General features: G+C 44.9%; 1 long non-coding RNA gene across 1 annotated transcript in view; it reads left to right on the top strand.

The window, feature by feature from the left end:
• LOC138503952 (uncharacterized) overlaps positions 1-19,632 on the top strand; it is a 113,676-nt gene that overhangs the window by 13,940 nt on the left and 80,104 nt on the right. The window contains exon 2 of the long non-coding RNA XR_011279738.1: positions 7,712-7,893. This is a non-coding gene — a long non-coding RNA (uncharacterized lncRNA). The remainder of the gene's footprint in view (positions 1-7,711; positions 7,894-19,632) is intronic.

Below are 19,632 nucleotides of genomic sequence, written 5' to 3'. Positions count from 1 at the left end.
GTGCATGTTATGTTCAGGTTCACTGCGTATACGTGCCTGGTGGCCATGTGTTTGTCTATCATTGTGAGTGTTCACCCAATGTTGTAGGGTTAATCTACTTACCATTGATGTGAGTCTTTTGTTGTGAGTCTTGCATTTTATGAACAATATATACATGTAGTAAGGTGTATGTATATTAAGAAAGAAGTCTGTGGCAGGTACCCTGTGCTCACGACACGTATTAAGAGTTGTCAAAAGAAAACGGGGAGGTATATGTAAGAGCTGGTATGACTATTACACGTACAGAGTGTCACAAGTATAGGTAGGGTTTTTTCCCTGTTGTTTCCCCTCGTCCTATCCAAATTAGGTGCTCCCTCAACCTCTTTCCGGTGTTCCTATACTCCCCTACCCATCCACAACCTCTCCCTAACTCCTCTTCCCCCCCATTGGCTGCCACGTGGTGTCCTGTTTATACTATCAGGCACCTGTGCCAACCACAGGTGGAGGGTCCACTTTCATTTGGCTTCTGTGGTTCGGGAGAGGGTGTCGAATTCTCTCCCCTTGTAGTTTTGACAGGTACCCACTCCAAAGAGTTTGGATTCCGGATATCCTCCGGGTGGAACATGTCTGAGGTTTCTTCCTCTTCTAAGTTATTAAGCTTTCTCAGCCTTTTCTTTGGCGGAGGTTTGCTTCCCTCGTCCCCTTTGTTATCAGGATCCTCCTGCATGGAGGTAGGGGATTCTGCTGGTTCCTCTTCTGGGAAACCTTCTTCTGTATCGCCCATATTATCATCCCTTGGTTAGGGGGTCTCGCGGTCCGGCACCTGTGATTCTTTCATGAACGATTCTCTCAATCTATTGAAAGCGTCTGAAGCCTCTGGGGCCATTGCACCTGCCCCTTCCATTTGGCCCGGGGCGTCAGAAGAGTCTTTGCTCTTCCGGGCCTTATTACAACCCTTTGGGGTCCTTTGGTGTGACCCTCGTGGATGTGCTTTCCTTGGTGCTCTTCTCTTTCTGGTTCAGATATAGCTCAATAGTATGTAGTCTCTCTTGTAGGGGTCTGACCCCCTGAGCCACCGCCTCTGTGAGTGAATCCCCCAGCACTTCCTTGAAACTATAGGCTAAGTCTTCTGGGTAGACTGCCTCTTGTTCTTCCTCACTCCATTCAAAGTTTGCCATGCTAAAGTGCTGTTAGGTGCCTTAACAAATACTTTCTCAGGTTTAGTGGCAGGTCCACTGATTAACTTCAGTCTTGAGAGGCTGCACCTTGTCTGCCCTGTGTTTTTATTTTTGCAGGTCTATCAGGGACAGGTCTTAATATTTCTCACGTGTAAATCACACTGTTCAATTCAACTTTTGCGCACAAATAGAGCTTATAAATATGCCCTGTGTCGTCGCGCGTTGTATTTGCTTCTTATTCCGAAGCTTTTTGAGGAGCGATCGTGCTCTGGCTCCTCCCACCCGAGGGTGGGGGCTCCAAGCTTTTCGATAAACTCTTCTGCCGTAGGCAGCCACGCCCTCGCGAGGGAGGGGGCTGCTCTCCTGGCTTGACGGGAGCTTTTTCCTATTCGCTCTGCCCCCACAAGGGTTGGGGTTACTCGCGGCCACGCCTACGTGAGGGTGTGGGCCGCTCTCCTTACTCCGACGGGAGAGTTTTCCCGCTCGTCGCTTGCTCCGCCCCCACAAGGGTGGGGGCTGATTACTCTGCGGCGCGTGCTACGAGCCGCGAAATGTAGCATATGAGGCGGTCGGCGAGCCCCTGAGGTGCCGAGTAGTGTGGCACGGGTTCGCTGACCCCTCTAATTGTCCTGTCAACGTCTAACTGTGCAACGCTGTGCTTCTAGGGCGGCCTGCCAATAATCCCCATACAGTTAATTAAAATAAAACCTAGTCCATTACGCTACAAAATACATGTACTTGCGCAGCTAATGTAAGATAGTACTTCTCTCTGGAGAGCAGTAATATTCTCTGGAGAGCAGGAAAAGAAGAGGAGGAACAGAGGAAAAGAAAGGACTAGGTCACATGGTTAAGATGCTGGGACTACAAGGAATGATGGGATATGAAGTTTATATAAAAAAAGTGGTTATTTAAAAAAGAAAAATTGTAAAATGTATGTTATTTGTTGAAACTGCTGGAGAGTAGAATAAAAGAGAAGATGAAGCTTAATGCTCGCCTCCGTCTTGACATAGAATAGCTTTGTGTATTCCCTATGACCAGGCAGTCATTGCTGCTGCCAGCAAGACTGCAGCTCTGGGGGGTTGCATCTCTTTGTTCCTTTCTGAGAGCAGGTAACGCCCTCCCCAGAGAGACAGCCACTCCACAGGATGCTGCGCTGGGAACAGGAATCAAAGGGCGCACCCATTCACAAAAGGAGTAGCCTCACACCAGGGTGCTGCATACCAAAAGAGCCTTTGATTCTACTGAGAAGGGAAGGGAGCGGGGTTAGTGTAGGTAGAGGGAGCTCCTTACAGGTTGATAAAGATTTATAAAGACAATTGATCAGAGCAACCCCCGGTTGTACAAAAGAACACAAAGATTATTTAGTAGTATTTATAACATAAATCTCCTACTGTGTGTTGCATAAAAGAAAAATAATTGCCACAGGTAAGGGTACCTGACACATTCCCAACAAAAAACATATACAACAACGTATCTACTAATAACAATTTTTTGTCTGTCCGACTCACAACGTACAACTCCTTGCACTTTGAGAGGGGTTTGATATCAGTGTTGAATAAAACATCAAATACTTGGTGCCCTATGTGTGACACTAATATTAATAAAAGGTCGACACAACAGTGTTTCGGCCTATAGCGGTTTAGATGGCTGTGGGTAAAACGGCCTTCATCAGGACCAGGAATTGTGGTCTCGGTTCTGCACAACCTTCCTGTGGTGTAAATCTATAAATCAAGTGTTACATTACTAAGGCATGGTGGGCCTCCCCTCCTGGGGACAATGCTTAAGCTACATATGGAGCTTTTGTATGTTTATCCTGGACAAGAACACTCAGCATTGTTCATTTGTTTGTTTTTATAGATTTACACCACAGGAAAGGTTGTGCAGAACCCAGACCACAATTCCTGGTCCTGATGAATGCCATTTTACCCACAGCCATCTAAACCGCTATGGGCCAAAACACAGTACTGTCAACTTGTTATGAATATTGGTGTCCGCCTCACACCGGGCATCAAGTATTTGATGTTTAATTCAACACTGATATCAAACCACTCTCAAAGTGCAAGGGGTTGTACGTTGTGAGTCATTATACAGTCAAAAAATGTACCAATTGATATTAGTAGATACGTTGTATATGTTTTTTGTTGGGAATGTGTTGGGTACACTTACCTGTGGCAATTATTTTTCTTGTATGTAACAAGCAGTATGAGATTTATGTTATAATACTGCGAAATAGATTTTCAGTCCTTTTATAAAACCGTGGTCACCCTGATCAATTGTCTTTATACAATTTGAATTACCTGGAGAGATCAGGGAATAGCCAGGTGCCCCTCTTTTTCTACAGCTTGAGAAAGATTCCTCCATCTTGATTCTCTCTTCCTGTCACCTCCACTCCCTGTAGCACAAAGCACTTTGGGGTGTGATGACAGAGGCAAAATCCACTTGACAGAGATTGGACAAATTAAAAAAAGGCTTGCTTTTGTTTGATCAATTGTAGACTTTTCCTTTTAAAAGATGGGGTCTCCCACGCTTTCTCAGATTCATTTTAGAACATACTGCTAAGGAAGAATTTCTGTTGGAGCTCTGTTGGGACAGTTCACTTTCCAAAGTCCTCCATCAGTGAGGTGAAGACTATGGGCCTCATTACGAGATTGTAGGTAATGAAAAAAGGAAGGCGGAATGGTAATAGCGGCATCGTTAATGGGTCCGGGGCATTTAGACCCGCCAACCCACCAATACCGGCACCGGCTGTACCGTGCCCCCTCATACCGGCATGGGCTTGTACACGCGCCCCTTCAGGGAGTCAATATCGGCATGCCGGTAATAGGAGGACATCACAACCCACGCGGGCATGCAAATACCGGCATCCCGAAGCCGGTAATCAGGGCCTGCACGATGGCGGCCATGGAGGCATCGCGGACCATCCGTAAACGGCAATCAGCAATCAAGCCAACTGGCACAGGTGCACACAATCACCACAGGTGGACTCGATGGAGTTGGGCCCAGTATAAAAGGAGTACACCCACGCACCACACCCCTTCCTACGCCAAAATGCTACCACTAGCTGTTGCAATCATGGCGCTGGAGGACATGCCTATACTGCTACAACAACAACTACAGCAGCAACAACAGGCAGCACAGAGGAGACGCAGGAGGAGAAGGAGGGTGAGACAGGCCCAGCAATTACCACCAATGCAGCCAGTAGTACCTCGTAGGCAGCCAACAATCCCTCGCATCAGACCCAGCCCATTCAATCTAACCCCTGACCAGATCCACACCCTGTACCGGTTGGACCGGGACACCATCACCACCATAGTGGTGCAGGGGAGCAGGTGTGAGTGGATCTAGGTCACCTGGCCTAAGCCCCCCCACCTGGTGCCTTCCTGGTTGCTGCTCCTTTTAACCACTTAGCAAGCCCCGCCCACCTGGTGCCTTCCTGCTTGCCGCTCCTTTTCACCACTTATCAAGCCCCGCCCACCTGGTGCGTTCCTGCTTGCCATTCCATTTCACCACTTAGCAAGCCCTGCCCACCTGGTGCCTTCCTGCTTGCTGCTAATTTCCCTTCTTAAGGAGCCCTCCAGCCTCTTTTCCTTTGCAGCTGGGGAGCAGGTGTAAGTGGATCTAGGTCACCTGGCCTAAGCCCCGCCCACCTGGTGTCTTCCTGGTTGCCGCTCCTTTTCACCACTTAGCAAGCCCTGCCCACCTGGTGCCTTCCTGTTTGCCGCTCCTTCTCACCACTTAGCAAGCCCCGCCCACCTGGTGCCATCCTGCTTGCCGCTCCTTTTCACCACTTAGCAAGCCCCGCCCACCTGGTGCGTTCCTGCTTGCCATTCCATTTCACCACTTAGCAAGACCCGCCCACCTGGTGCCTTCCTGCTTGCTGCTCTTTTCCCTTCTTAAGGAGCCCTCCAGCCTCTTTTCCTTTGCAGCTGGGGAGCAGGTGTAAGTGGATCTAGGTCACCTGGCCTAAGCCCCGCCCACCTGGTGTCTTCCTGGTTGCTGCTCCTTTTCACCACTTAGCAAGCCCTGCCCACCTGGTGCCTTCCTGTTTGCCGCTCCTTCTCACCACTTAGCAAGCCCCGTCCACCTGGTGCCTCCCGCTTGCCGCTCTTTTCCCTACTTAAGGAGACCTCCAGCCTCTTTTCTTTTGCAGCTGGGGAGCAGGTGTAAGTGGATCTAGGTCACTTAGCCTAAGCCCCGCCCACCTGGTGCCTTCCTGGTTGCCGCTCCTTTTCACCACTTAGCAAGCCCCGCCCACCTGGTGCCTTCCTGCTTGCCACTCCTTTTCACCACTTAGCAAGCCCCGCCCACCTGGTGCCTTCCTGCTTGCCACTCTTTTCCCTACTTAAGGAGCCCTCCAGCCTCTTTTCCTTTGCAGCTGGGGAGCAGCTGTAAGTGGATCTAGGTCACCTGGCCTAAGCCTCGCCCACCTTCTTAGCCCTGCCTCTTCCTTCCTGCTCTTAACTCTTAGATGAAGGGCGTCTCTCGCCCGGGCGTCCAAAGTGAAGGGAAGTCAAAGAAAAGGGCTATTGCTGTTTGGACCTGTTCGGACCAGGAGGATCCAGGGTCCGACCCCCTGCTAAGACGGCAGGTAAGCATGCACCAACATGTCTTTAAACCCTCTGTCCCAACAGGCCCTCCCCACCCTCTCTGGTCCCCCCGTGTGACGTTACTTCCGGGTCCGGTATTACGAGCCCGGTATTTGCATGTTGGTATTACCGGGTCGGTATTAAGTGGTTCCTCCTAGCCGGAGCTGGTATCGGCGGGTCCCGTGATGGGGTTATCGGGGGGGTTGGAGGGCTTTAGCGGCATGCCGTTATGGCCGTTACCGGCATGGGGGTTTGTGCGTGCTCGCGCACTCGTAATCACCCTCTATTAGCGGCGTCATACGAGCACGGACACGCTCTTACCTCCATGCCGGTAATGACCCCGTTTTTACTGCGCTTCTCGTAATGAGGCCCTATGTGTCCAAGGCATAGGCAAGTTCTGTTCCGTACACATCCCCAGGGCACATTGTGGGGTGAACCTGCTGCTGGAACAAGACCTGCATCTCCACCAGTCAAACTGCTGGCCAAGACCTCATCATTGTGAAGGACCCCTGAAAGTGTGCACCATTCTTCCTTGCTTTGTGAGCCTGAGAACAAGGATTACACTTGTCCCTGAGCACCCTGAGAGAGACTCGCAGCATTTTTGCCATTGAATTGACTGTCAAACAGACCCTGGTGGCCTACATGATCTGCAGCCCCGTAAGCACTTCATCGAATCAATCAAGTAGAACAGTGACTCCAGTCACCATCCTCTTCACAGTCAAACAGACCATCGACCGGTCCCTAGTGGCACTCACAATCCACCCTTTTTCAAGCAACACCTTCTGTTAGAATATAATGCATCTTTATTAGCCCTAAGATAATCCCTTTTTTGCGATCAAAATCCTGTTCTTTTAGCAATATTCAAAATGGGTCGCATTTGTCAGTCATTGAGTAAAAAACTAAATGTGTTCATGGCTTCCTCTGTCAGTCATTACAAGAAAAAGCTGGGTCCGTGCAGAGGGCATGTATCAGCCACTTGGCCTTCATCGATAAAATGGTTAAATAACATTAAGGACAGGTTCTCCTATTCCGCGAAGTAGGAAAGGCTATTCCAATATGGCTCTAGACCAAAAGATCAAATTTGAGACTAGAACCGATTGAAGCTGAATTATTTGTGTGGTTTTAGAATTGATTGTTTGTTCCATGTGATATGATCATTTTTTATGATGAATTTTCTATTTTTAAAATGAATTTTGTACGACTAATAAAATTTATATCTATTTTTGCCTAAAAAATTATCTGTGAGACAGGATACCCATGTAAGTGGTGGCACTTTCTTCCCTTTTTTAAGAAATAACCTTAAACTTCTTTTTGTAGATATTAGACTTCACTCCACGGAGTAAGAGGTTTACCAATCCCCAACTGTGGTTTTCCACTGTCTTGAGAATAGAGTCTATTCTCTTAACTAAATGTTATGTGAAGTCTGGCTGCACTAAGCAGAGGTTAGTTATACAATGAGTCATAGTGCTTAGCCCTTCCACTTTGTTAAACGCATGAAAGGTATCTTTTAAAGGTTGAGCAAATAGGGTGACCATTGTTGTAACAGAGAGTAGGTGAAATTTTGTGTTTAAGGCCTCAAACATAAGTCACGATTCGTGAACTGGCAGAAAGAGCATGTAATTAAAGCCATAAGCAAAGTGAAGACTTTTTGACATAAGAATAACATCTGTTGAATATGCAATTTCTTGTGCCTTCTGGGGATTAGGGCATTATTATGTATGTAGTCTGAACATATGTGTGTTGTTATCTCCTGCAAATGAATAACAAATGACCTATGCTGATGCAGGTTTCATTTTTGTACAAAAGGAGAAGCCGTGTACTATTCAGGCACTTCACTTCTTCACTCTCTGTGAAATACTGGTCATGGTTGTACCTGAAGGCCGCTCGAGTGTATGGTATGCGCAAAATAAATCTTACCTTGCAATTTTGAAACTCTGTCTCATATACTCTACTTTGTTTGCATTATAGCGCTTCGAAGTCTCAAATGGCGCCCAACGTGTGCCCCACTGAGGATGAGGGCACTCTGGCTAGACGTGATGGAGAGGAACCTGCCGAATGGACTGCTTGGTTTGGGGGATCCCTGCCATCATAGAGAGTTCAATACTCGCAGCTGATATTTCGCCCAGAGCAACTGAGAAAGAACTTTGTCAGTAAGTATAGCTGTTTGGCAGGTAAGACTTGGTTGGTGGGGTTAAACCGAAGATATTTGCAAATACATTGTTTTGCCAGGAAAAATCAGAAGGTTTTATGATGCCTGGTCCCAGTAGACTTTGTAAATGTTGGTACAGACTTTGTTGCATTTGCTCTGCGAACGACTTAGAATTTGGTTAGCCTGCACCCCCAGAAGGTACCCCGGCATACAAGATGTATGTCAAATATGGGTTAGGGGCAATTGTATTTAACAGTTCATGGCACAAACAGACTAAAGATCTGCCTAGCTTACGATGGCCAGAAAATGTCTATTTTGATGTATCCATGCTTCAGCATTTAGAATCTGTATTATTAAAAAATAAGGGGCTAGACCATCCGCTTTTGATGTTATCTGCGATTGGCACAAGGAAGCCATGCAGAAGATCAAACGCAAACAGAAATTTGCTCGAACACATATGTCACAGGCTGATAAAGCTTTAGTTCATGATCAGCAAAAATACCAACAAAATAATCGAGAAATAGAGATTGTCAACTATAAAGAATAGGAATTTACCCTGTTATACTTACTACTACTCAAGATCCCGTAATAGAACAGATCCTTAATAACCCTAGCCAACATCTCCTTCTGCGCCTCCTACTCCGTAGGGTCAACCACAGAGCCCATTAGTAGTGGGGCTCCCGAGCCCTAACGTCCTCCCACTTTCCCTGATCCACAAAATGTGCCCTCCTCAATAGAAGATGATGATATATCAGATGCCAGCTTAGAGCCTCCCAGTGAATATATACATGGCCCGTTGACTAAAGAAAAGGAACAGAAATGAGAACCTTTTATTAGGAATACATGAGCCGCTTTAATGCCTACCCAACGCAGGACATTGTGGGAGCAGGCTCTTCTGTTAGTAGCAGGTGGAGTCAGACAGAATGTGGTTGAGGAAGTACTTGAAACCGAAGGTCCTGAGCGAATAATTTTGTTAGAATGTTTGGGTGATGAGAATCAAATTCAGTGGGAACAAAAATTGCATTTGCCAGTTCCTAGGGAATTACAAGATTTGAATTCAGCTGCCTTCTCTTGTCATACGGAGAAGGATGCCTTTTCAAATGTCAAAGGACTTTGGGAGGTATTTGATGAAATGAAGGGACTAGAGAAAGCCCAATTGGAATTAGAAACTGAAACTAATACTACTGGATATGTCCAGCAATCTGTAATCATTACAGCATGTAAAGAATCTTGTGTGTCATATGAAGAATTACAGTTAATAACACATACTGCTTTTAAATGGGCCACCAAGTTGACCACTTTTTCAGTCATGTGCAGTACTCTTTGTCAGTATGCCCCTCAGATGCAGATGCATGCTATAAAAGTAATGCTGGATGCAAATATGCAACAGAATGAGGAAGGCGAGTTAGAGAATTCTGCAGAGTTGCAACACTTGAAACTTATGATAGATAATGCATCCATAATTAGTATCCCTGAGCAACTCATCCACTTAACGGCACTTTTAAAATTACGAAAACTACCTAGTTGCCAGCTCCTTATGTGAGGGTGCCGTCTGTTTATATACCACAGCATTCTACACTTGATGCTCAATGAAGCCCTGTGCTTGATAATCAAGGGAAGCCAATTATGCAGCCCGCTAAATATGATACCCAATTATGATACCCAATTTGTTCATGTACCTTTTTCCAGGAAAGAATTAAATGCATTAAAACAGATAATCCCTGACATTAGGAAAAAGCCTACGGGGTTTTATAAAGAATTAGAGGTCGTTTAAAATACATCTGCCTTCAACAGTAGGGATTTGGAAACTCTAGTCTCAGTAATTATGCAATTAGATATTTGGACACCAATTAGGGATTGCCACTGACCCTGCGTCTTTGGGGGGGACATGGGACACACTTTTTCAGCTTGACGCTAACCGGACAGCTGGCGAAAAACCCGTTCCCACAGTACTTAACCTTCCCACTTTGATAGTTGCACAGCTCAAAAGAGTGGTACCCAAGAAAAAGATTCATTGGGATAAGCTGGCCGCATGTGTCCAGAATAAAACTGAAGGGGTAACTGAATAAGTTTGATTAAGTATTTCTAGATTTTTTTTCAGGACAAGAAATACCAACGCCGGCATGGAAACAGTTAATTGCAGATAAATTAATCCGACAATTGTTACCTGTAATTAGAGTTCTTGGAGTTAAATCAGAGAGTGCTTGGCAGATAAAAACCCGTCTGACATTTTGCATATGGCTCAATATCATGAAAATAGGGTAAATGTGGAGAAAGAGAAAGCAGAAAAGAAGAGAGTGGATCTTAAAACAAGAGTATTAATACAGTAAGTACAACAGGGGCGTTATTGTCTCAAGAGAAAGAGGTGTTGATCCATTTGTACCATTTTCACTGCCAGGGCCTAATCAGTGTGCATATTGCAGACAGGAGGGCCACTGGAGGGCACAGTGTCCAGCCTTGTTGAATAAGGGAAGCAGAATGTATCAAAGAAGGGGAAGAGGACGTCTGGGAGGATAGGCAGGATGTAGGGGTGGATGGGTACCATCTGGGCTGGCGACTGGCCCTGCAGCAACTACTACAGTCCCTATTAACTCCAGTGTTTTCGATAATCCAAGTGAGTCTTTTGTCACTAATCAATACAATATTGAGGATTTCTCTTGGGATTACTCAGAATAGAACAGTTCTCAAATGAAAATTGAAACAGTCCCCATCCCTGTGGATCAGTCGGGACCCTACGCTCATGTGAGACAGACACAGGGGAGCAAAAGAGCTCCATAGATCATGCTAAGGTTCCAGATATTCCTTCGAGTGGGCATACTAATATTTCAGTAGGATTTGCTGGAACACCTGTAGTTAGTAAAATATCGGCTGCAGTGCCTGTCCTTTTAGGACCAGCAGCCAGTGAGATAACGTTTTTATTAACTACACAGTGTGGAGATAATGTGTTGTGGTTAAATTTGTTGAAAAATGTGTGTGCCACTATTTATTGTACACCAGACGGAGTACACATTACAGTATGTCCGTCGAAAATTAATCAATTTTTAGCAAAACCTTTGCCACCCGAGTTTGATAACATCCCTGATACCTTATGGACAGTATCAGATAATGATGTTGGTCTTATGGACATTTCCCCAGTAAAAATACAAATACGACAGGGAGCAATTTATCACTGTATTTCTCAGTACAAGGTATCCACTGAAGGTTATTCAGCCATTGAAACAATTGTCTCAGACTTAAATAACGGGGAGTGTGTGCAATAGTCCCATTTGACCTGTTTTTAAAAAAAGGGGACAAAGGTCTACTATATCGTCTTGTTATTGATTTAAGAGCGATTAATAAGATTGAAGTACCTCAGTTTCCAATAGTTCCAGACATTACTACCATGATACTACAATTTGCATAATAGTTTTCAGTAATTGATTTTAAAAATGATTTTATTAGTATACCATTACATCCAGAAAGCAGATTTGCTTTCTCCCTTGGTGGGAGAGCGTATACTTTCACTAGAATACGACAAGTATACACAGAAAGTCCAAGTATATACAGTAGGGCACTAAAGGAACAGTTGGATTCTTTGAAAATGCCTGAATCTGTTACATTGATTCAATATATTGATGATTTGCTTATAGCAGCTCCCACGGAGGAACTCTGTAAGCGTGCAACTATATTGTCATTGTCATATATAGCCTGCTATGGTCCTAAAGCATCCCTGAAGAAATGTCAGTATTGTAGACAGGAGGTAGCATATATTGGGTACCTCCTGTCTAGGGAGGGTAGGAAACCAGCACCTGATAGAATACAAGCGATTTCTAAAATGCCACAACCAAAAACTCAAAAACAAGTTAGAACGCTTATCGATGCTGCCTTCGATTGTAAGCAATGGATACCCAATTTCTCGCTTATTGTCAAACCTTTGATACAAATCCAGTGCCATGGACTGTTGAACATAAAGAGGCATTTGTTTTGTTGCGCACAACGCTTTGTTCTGCTCCTGTTGTAGGGACCTTGGTATACAATAAGGAATTTGTTTTGTTAGTGCATGAAATTGATGGATGTGCTTTGGCTGTTTTGACACAGGAACATGGGGGAAGGAATAGACCATGCAGCTATTTTCCTCTACGTTTGACCCTGTTGGATGTGCTTTGCTTAAATGTTTGCGTGCAGTAGCAGCTGTAGCTTTGTCTGTAAATCAATATGAAGGTATGGTTTTGAGTCACTCTTTAACCGTAATTGTACCTCACTCAGTCGAAGTCCTTTTAAATAGGACTCAGAACCCAATATATGACTACGGCCCGACTGTCATGCCTGTGCCATGGGCGCACACATTGGCAACCATCATGGACTATTTGTTATTCATTTATCTTCAGAATACTCTTGGAACAACCCCTATTCACACTTTGGTACTTAATTCCCATTTGCGTGACTTTGGTGCTTTCTTATTCAACTCAACTAACTACATGTACCACAATGCACCTTGCTACAGCTATCAATTCCTGGCCATTCCCTTTCGTCAGCATTGGAACCACAATCCCCAGAAGCCCTAGGGATCAGTGCTGCTTCCACCATCTCAGGACCAGAGAGGGAGGAGGCAGATTGTATTCAGGTGTGCTGCTCCAGGTGCTGCCAATTAGCCTGCCTTAGTAAAGGGCAGGGCGGTATTTAAGCAGCTGCCGGCAGGAGCTCAGTCTCTTGCATCAAGAGTCCTCCCAGCCCCTTTTTGCCTTTTGACGTGAATTTGTATGTTGTTCCTGATGCTGCATTTCCCTGCTTTTGTTCCAGTGCTCTTTCTGGGGTCCTGTCTTGCAGCCTGCTACACCCTGCTGCCTAAAGCCCTAGCCTTTTGGGCTCCCTGCCTCACAGCCCTGCTCCTCTGGGCTTCCTGCCTTGCAGCCTGCTACACCCTGCTGCGAACAGCCCTAGCCTTTTGGGCTCCCTGCCTCACAGCCCTGCTCCTCTGAGCTCGCTCCTTGCTGCTCTGCTCCGCTGGGCTCCCTGCCTTGCAGCCTACTACTCTCTTCTGCTTTCAGCCCTGACCCTCTGGTCTCTCTGCCTCAATGCCCTGTTCCTTTGGGTTCGCTCCTTGCTGCCCTACTCCTCTGGGCTCTCTGTCTGCCGCCTACTACAGCTCTCGGTCCTCCTCTGGACTCTCTGCCTTGCAGCCTACAACAGTCCTCTGCAATCCACTACAGTTTTTCTGTACCTTGTGCCATTCGGTACTGCAGCCCTGCTTCCTTGTTTGCAGCCCCTCTCTTTCCTGGCTGCTGCTCCCTTGCTCTCTTCCTTGTTTGCAACCCCTTGTTCTTGATCCCTGTCCTTCTCTTCCTTGACTCCTCTGTCCTCCCCTTTAGTTTACCCATTTCTATTGTACTGTTTTTTCCTTCATTCCCTTCTGCTAGATTTCTCTTAGACCTCCTTGTCCCTGGTTATTTCTGTTCTTGTTTCTCTTGTGTCTTATGTTGATCCTTTGTACAGAGCTTGACTGTTGGTTTCCGGCAGGCAACCTCTGCCCCTTCCCTTGTCGCGTTTTCTGTTTAACAGACACCCACAGCTGTTGTTCCCAGCCATGAGCAGACAGAGTGGGCCTCTGTAATAGTAATCTGTGCAGAAGGCTGGAGTTTCCAAAGGTCCGTGGAACACTTTATTTCCATATCTGCATACACCCCAAGAGGGAATCCAGTTTGTTGGTATTTTCTGCCCCTTTCTGTTCACAACTACAGTTGCCTACTTTTCTTTCTTGAGTAGTTTCCTGCTGTGGGTGTACTTATCTGTCACCTTACATCAGCACAGCCACCCAAACCCTACCTGGGGGCCCTGTGCCACTCTTGACAGAGTGCCATCCTTGACACCGACTTGCCAGTTATGAATTGATATTGTTCACCATATATAAAAATTAAGTGCTGCAACATGCTCAACCCGCTGAACTATTACCCATACCAAACCAGGGTATCGGGGACAATGAGGCAGCCGATCATAATTGTATCTTGGCAAATGAAGAAGACACCAAGGCCCAAATTGAGTTACAAGATACCCCCCTTCCGCAGGCAGAAGGAGAATTATATTGTGACCGTTCAGGTTTTAAAATGCCCGATGGAACTACAACCGCAGCTTATGCGGTTACTACTTTAAACCTGCAGTAGAAGCTAAACGAATACCCTTTAATTCAGCACAAGCAGCAGAAATCATAGCTGTGACTCGTGCTTGTGAATTATCCGAACAACTTTCTGTAAATATTTTTACTTACAGTGTGTATGCCTTTGGAGTAGCACATCATTTCGGAAAACTATAATAATAATAATAATAATTTGGCATTTATATAGCGCTACGAACCCTTAGGTATCTGAGCGCTGCTTATTATTACCCACGGTGTGTGGTGCTCATTTATCGACCTCGGAAGGATGAAAGGCTGAGTTTGGCCCTGCCGGGATTCGAACCTGCCTTAGCAGACTCTGCACCGATGTCAAAGCGAGTGCTCTACTCGCTGTGCCACTTGACCTATGCCCGGAAAGGGGATTTTTGACTTCACATTGAACTAAGATGTAGCATGGTTCCTTGATATTGCGATTGTTGTCATCTCTAACGCTACCAAAGAAACTAGCAATAGTTAAATGTGCTGCCCATCAGAAAATAGTGACTGAAATCCATAAAGGAAATGCTTTAGCGGACTTCTTAGCTAAGCAAACAGCATCAGATTGTACCTCGGGGATGTATAATGCAGGGAATATTACAAGTCCTCAGGATCTAGGATGTATGGAGGAAACCTCTGTTAGCATTAAAGAGAATCAAGCAATGGCCACTGAAGAGGAAATAAGGGGATGGGAAGACAGCTTTGCTCTACAGGATGAAGAATGGTGTCGGGTCATGGGGTCTAAAAAACAATGGATGCTACCTAATGTCTATGTACCTCTGGTTGTGCGTATGACCCACGGAACCACCCACTTACATGCTAAAGCTATTTGTAAACAATTGGAAAATGTGTCATGTAAGTCATTGATTACCGCAAAGCTGAGAATGTGTTTAGGAACTGTGTAATAGGCCTAAGCCGTAATGTAGCTTGAGGGTCTATGGTCTCCGCTGACACTTTGATCCTCCTAACTTCCCATTTGAATTCTTGCATTTTGACTTTATTGAATTAGAAGAATGTAATAATTTGAAATACTTGCTGGCAGTAATCTGTGCCTTTAGAAAATGGGTAGAGGCTTTTCCCTTGAAAGATAAAACTGCCATCTCCACTGCGAAAGTTATGTTGAAAGAGTATTTTCCCAGGTTTGGATTATTCAGGGTAATTTGTTCTGATAATTGCTCCAACTTTATTGCAGAAGTAGTATGAAATGTGTGTAATGGATTGCAGAGAAAAAAGAAATTTCACACAGCTAACCATCCTCAAAGTGCAGGGTTAATTGAGCACCATAATGGAATTTTAAAGAATAAAATAGCCTCAATATGTGCGCACACCCGACTTAAATGGCCAGATGCGTTACCTTTAGCATTACTCTCTATGAGGACTACATTTGCGTCCAAATCAGGGCTATCCCCTTATGAAATTGTTATGGGCAGACCTGCTAATGTTTGGGGAGCTCCTAGACCACGATCATTGAAGGACATTGAGCACCCACTGCTTGTTGATTATTGTAAACAGTTGCCTGAACAATTGCGTTATATCCACCAGCAGGTGAACGATAGCTTGCCGGACAAAAATGTGCGAGAACGACATCGGGTGAAGCCTAGCAACCTAGTGATGGTCAAGAACTTTCAGCAAAGACTGCACTGGACCCACGTTGGTTAGGACCATAGCAGGTGTTATTGGCCACCCAAAAGCAACCAGATATGATCTAAGACCCAGGAAGGAATAGGAGTGCCCACTGGAAACCTATAAAGTTCGGATTTGGTACTGATGTCAATTTGTGCCCACTGGAAACATACAAGTGCGAGTTTGCTATCAGATTCAGTGATGCACCTGTGCAAAACCAGCAATTCCTGATCCCTATGCAGACCAGGAGGTAACAGGGTATCTAAGGATTGAAACACATGTGTATAGGCGCGTTACAAATACCATATCATATCATATCATAACCTGCATTATGGAGTTGCATCCATTTGGTGCTCAAATTCGAATGAGAAACAATGAAGTGACATTACCTTCTCGCTCACAAAGGAAGATTGAATAGTAATATTGAAAAAAGATGTGTTTCATAGACATGGTTACCGTAATAATTCATATCTACAGGTTTTGGAAAGTTTAAAAAGCTATTAATAGAACAAATTGTTGGCTTTGTTTACATATTCCGCAGAGTAGAGATGGCGTAGGCATACCCTATTATGCAGTCCCAGTTAATAGATCAATATTGTGTGCTGTACTTTTTGTCTCATAGTAGGTTGATAAATTATTGGGATAGAGCACAAGCTCCTCCTGGAAGGATAATGCTTAACACTACTATTAAAAACCCTGAAATATGTAATAAGACTCTTAATAGCAATCATTCAGGTCTTAAAATGGTATCTAACCTTCCATGGAGATCCTATACTTCTTACATGAATGTTACATATCCTTTATTCCAGGTAACTCGTAGGACAAGAGAGCCTCCGTTTGCTATAGGAAGGAATAAATACAATATCCAATATTTTGATACTATTGTTAACTATACTAATTCCATTCTTCCTTACGGGAATTGGTAGTATGTTTGTGAGGACGGGAAAGTATGTGGTTGAAGAAAGGTTGGACAGGCATATGTTATCTTGCTAATACATTCCCTGGAGTGTATGTGGCCTCCACAGATAATATACATCTGCGTGTAAAATTACAAAGAGGCAAAAGAGAAGTGGAGCAGACTGATACTGATGCCCAGGTAGCAGCAGATTTTGGGAAAGGAATAATACCATTGTTAGGGGTTGCTCTTAACTCTAGAAGCAATCGTAGACTCAGTAGGGTGGTAGAAAGTCTGTTGAACGAGACTGCCAATATATTTGTGAATTTAACAACTGAACAGAACGCTATTAGATTGGTGGCACTTCAAAATAGTATGGTGCATGACATTCTCACAGCTGCGAAAGGAGGGGTTTGTAAATTAGTGGGCTCTTCTTGCTGCGCTTACATACCTGATAGCGCTACAGATATCTTTGATGCTTTTGATCGATTACATGTATTGGGAGAAGCAGTACATTATGAGGTGGGACAGGAGAACAGCTGGTGCCAATGGTTTTGGAGTTGAAAGGATTGGGGATGGAAATGACTGTCTATATTGTTAGTGGTGTTTGGGTTAATGTTAGGTTGTTGTTGTTGTCTTCAGTGTAGTCCTATATGTTGTTCCTTTTATATATCAGAGTTGTGTTAGGGTAGTAAAAAGAATTAAGCCCCTCCCCAAAACTAGTTTTAGAATTAATACTATGATGATGGAAGAACTGCAAATTTAGAATTGAATGGACATATATATTGAACGTCTAACTGATTTAGATGAAAAATCCTTAGCTTAGGCTAAAAGGAGGGTTTGTTAGAATATAATAATAATATACATCTTTCTTAGCCCTAAGCTAAACCCTTTTTCGCAATCAAAATCCTGTTCTTTTAGTAATATTCAAAATGGGGTTGTATTTGTCAGTCACTGAGTAAAAAACAATGTTTTCATGGCTTCCTCTGTCAGTCATTACAAGAAAAGGCCGGGTCCGTGCAGAGGGCATGTATCAGCCGGTTACATGTCTTTTCATCAAATTTTATCTATCGAAAATATGTTCCAGCAAAACTTTTGCATTGAAAACTTTTCTATCGAAATGGTATTAGTATAATTAAAAATGAACATTCATCGAAACTGATGTATCGAAATGAATAGCTGGTTTGATGAAGCAAGGTACAGCAGGGAGCTGTCCAGGACTGAAGTCGATTGTAAAAAGTAACAATGTAATCCAGCATTGGACAGCTCCAGCACTGGACAGCTCCCTCTAACTTGTGTAGTTCAAGCGAGTCCACTTGAGACTTTTATTTTTTAATGGGGGGGTACCCCCTCATCCCCTCAATAAAATAAAAGTCCCCACTCCTGAAATTACTCGCTAATACTACACAAGTCAGAGGGAGGTGTCCGGTGCTGAAATCGATTCCATACAGTTACAATGTATTTCATCACTGGATAGCTCCATCTAACTTGTGTAGTGTTTATTTTTTATTGGGCGGGGGGCCACCCCCCACTTATAACCCCCATTTGCAAAATTGAACACATTCCCCTGCCCAAACATCCATACATCTATTTTCGAGAAAAAAACAAATCTTTGAAAAAAAGATTTCAATGGAAAAATCTTTCAATGAATATCTTTCGATGAACATGAACTCGATGAAACATTTGTAGATGAAAAGACTGTATACCGTATCAGCTGCCTGGCCTTCACTGATAAACCTAGGTTAAATAACATTAAGGACAGGTGACAGGTCCTCCTATTCCGCGAAGTAGGAAAGGCTATTCCAATATGGCTCTATTATCTTAACAAAATGTTATGTAAAGACTGGCTGCACTAAGCATATGTTAGTTACACAATGAGTCATAGTGCTCAGCCCTTCCACTTTGTTAAAGGCAAGAAAGGTTTCTTTTAAAGGTTGTGCAAATGTGCAAATAGCGTGACCATTGTTGGAACAGAGGGCAAGTGGATTCTTTGTTTAAGGCCTCAAACATAAGTCACCGTCCGTGAACTGGCAGAAAGAGATTGTAATTAAAGCCATAAGCAAAGTGAAGACTTTTTGACATAAGATTAACATCTGTTGAATATGCAATTTGTTCTCCCTTCTGGGTATTAGAGCATTATTTTGTATATAGACTGAACATATTTGTGTTGTTATCTCTTGCAACTGAATAGCAAATGACCTATGCTGATGCAGGCTTAATTTTTGTATAAAAGGAGAAGCCGTGTACTATTCAGGCACTTCACTTCTTCACTCTCCATGAAATACTGGTTGTGGTTGAATCTGAAGTTCGCTCGAGTGTATGGTATGCGCAAAATAAATATTACCTTGCAATTTTGAAACTCTGTCTCAAATACTCTACTTTGTTTGAACTATAGTGCTTAGAAAACTCACTTCTTCTGTAACAAGCTCTTGTTCGACCTCTGCTCGACATCACTCTACATCTAGAACAGCGTGACAGCTGCATTCAAGCCGCTTCGAACCACACAAACGGCACTGAGAAGCCTTGTCCGCCGTTGTCGACAGACAAGTGAGGAGCGGCGCCGCTGGCGAGCTGGGACGAGCCTGGTCCTGCCCTGCACTGGGGTAGAGGTGGTCGGCTCCCCACCCCAAGCGGCTGGTGAGCCTGGTGTGAGTGGTAGAAAGGAGGAGCCGGTCGGAGAGCCCTGCGGCACGGGCTAGCGAGGAGGAGCCGAGGGAGCAGCTCATGTGTCTGTGAGCGTGATGGTGACGGGGCGCAGTGGCTCCTGCGTTTGGGGGACAAGACTGTGCTGCCGGAGTGCGGGGGTGTGCGCCCCGCGCCCCCTCCGACGGGAGGGGCCCCCGAGGCCCGACTGGAGACACCGGGCCAGAATATATACAGTGGGGGCATAGGGACTGCAGCAGAGGTGCTGGAGGTGGAGGTCCCCAGGAAATGAAGCGAGAAATGACATTGTGAGAGGAGAAGAAAGTGCGGTTAGCGCCCCCTGGCTGAGCTGGAGGGAGAAGCGAACATAGATGAGACAGTAGGAGGCTGTGATACAGGTGGGGGTCTGCCCAGAACGGAGGAGGCCTCATTGCAGAGTCTGAAGGGGAGAAGCA

The sequence above is a fragment of the Ambystoma mexicanum genome, chromosome 11 (assembly GCF_040938575.1).
Source record: "Ambystoma mexicanum isolate Mex_15411 chromosome 11, UKY_AmexF1_1, whole genome shotgun sequence".
Classification (NCBI taxonomy): domain Eukaryota; kingdom Metazoa; phylum Chordata; class Amphibia; order Caudata; family Ambystomatidae; genus Ambystoma; species Ambystoma mexicanum.
The sequence above is the reverse complement of the archived record's forward strand: the minus strand, read 5'-3'. Positions and strand labels throughout refer to the sequence as shown.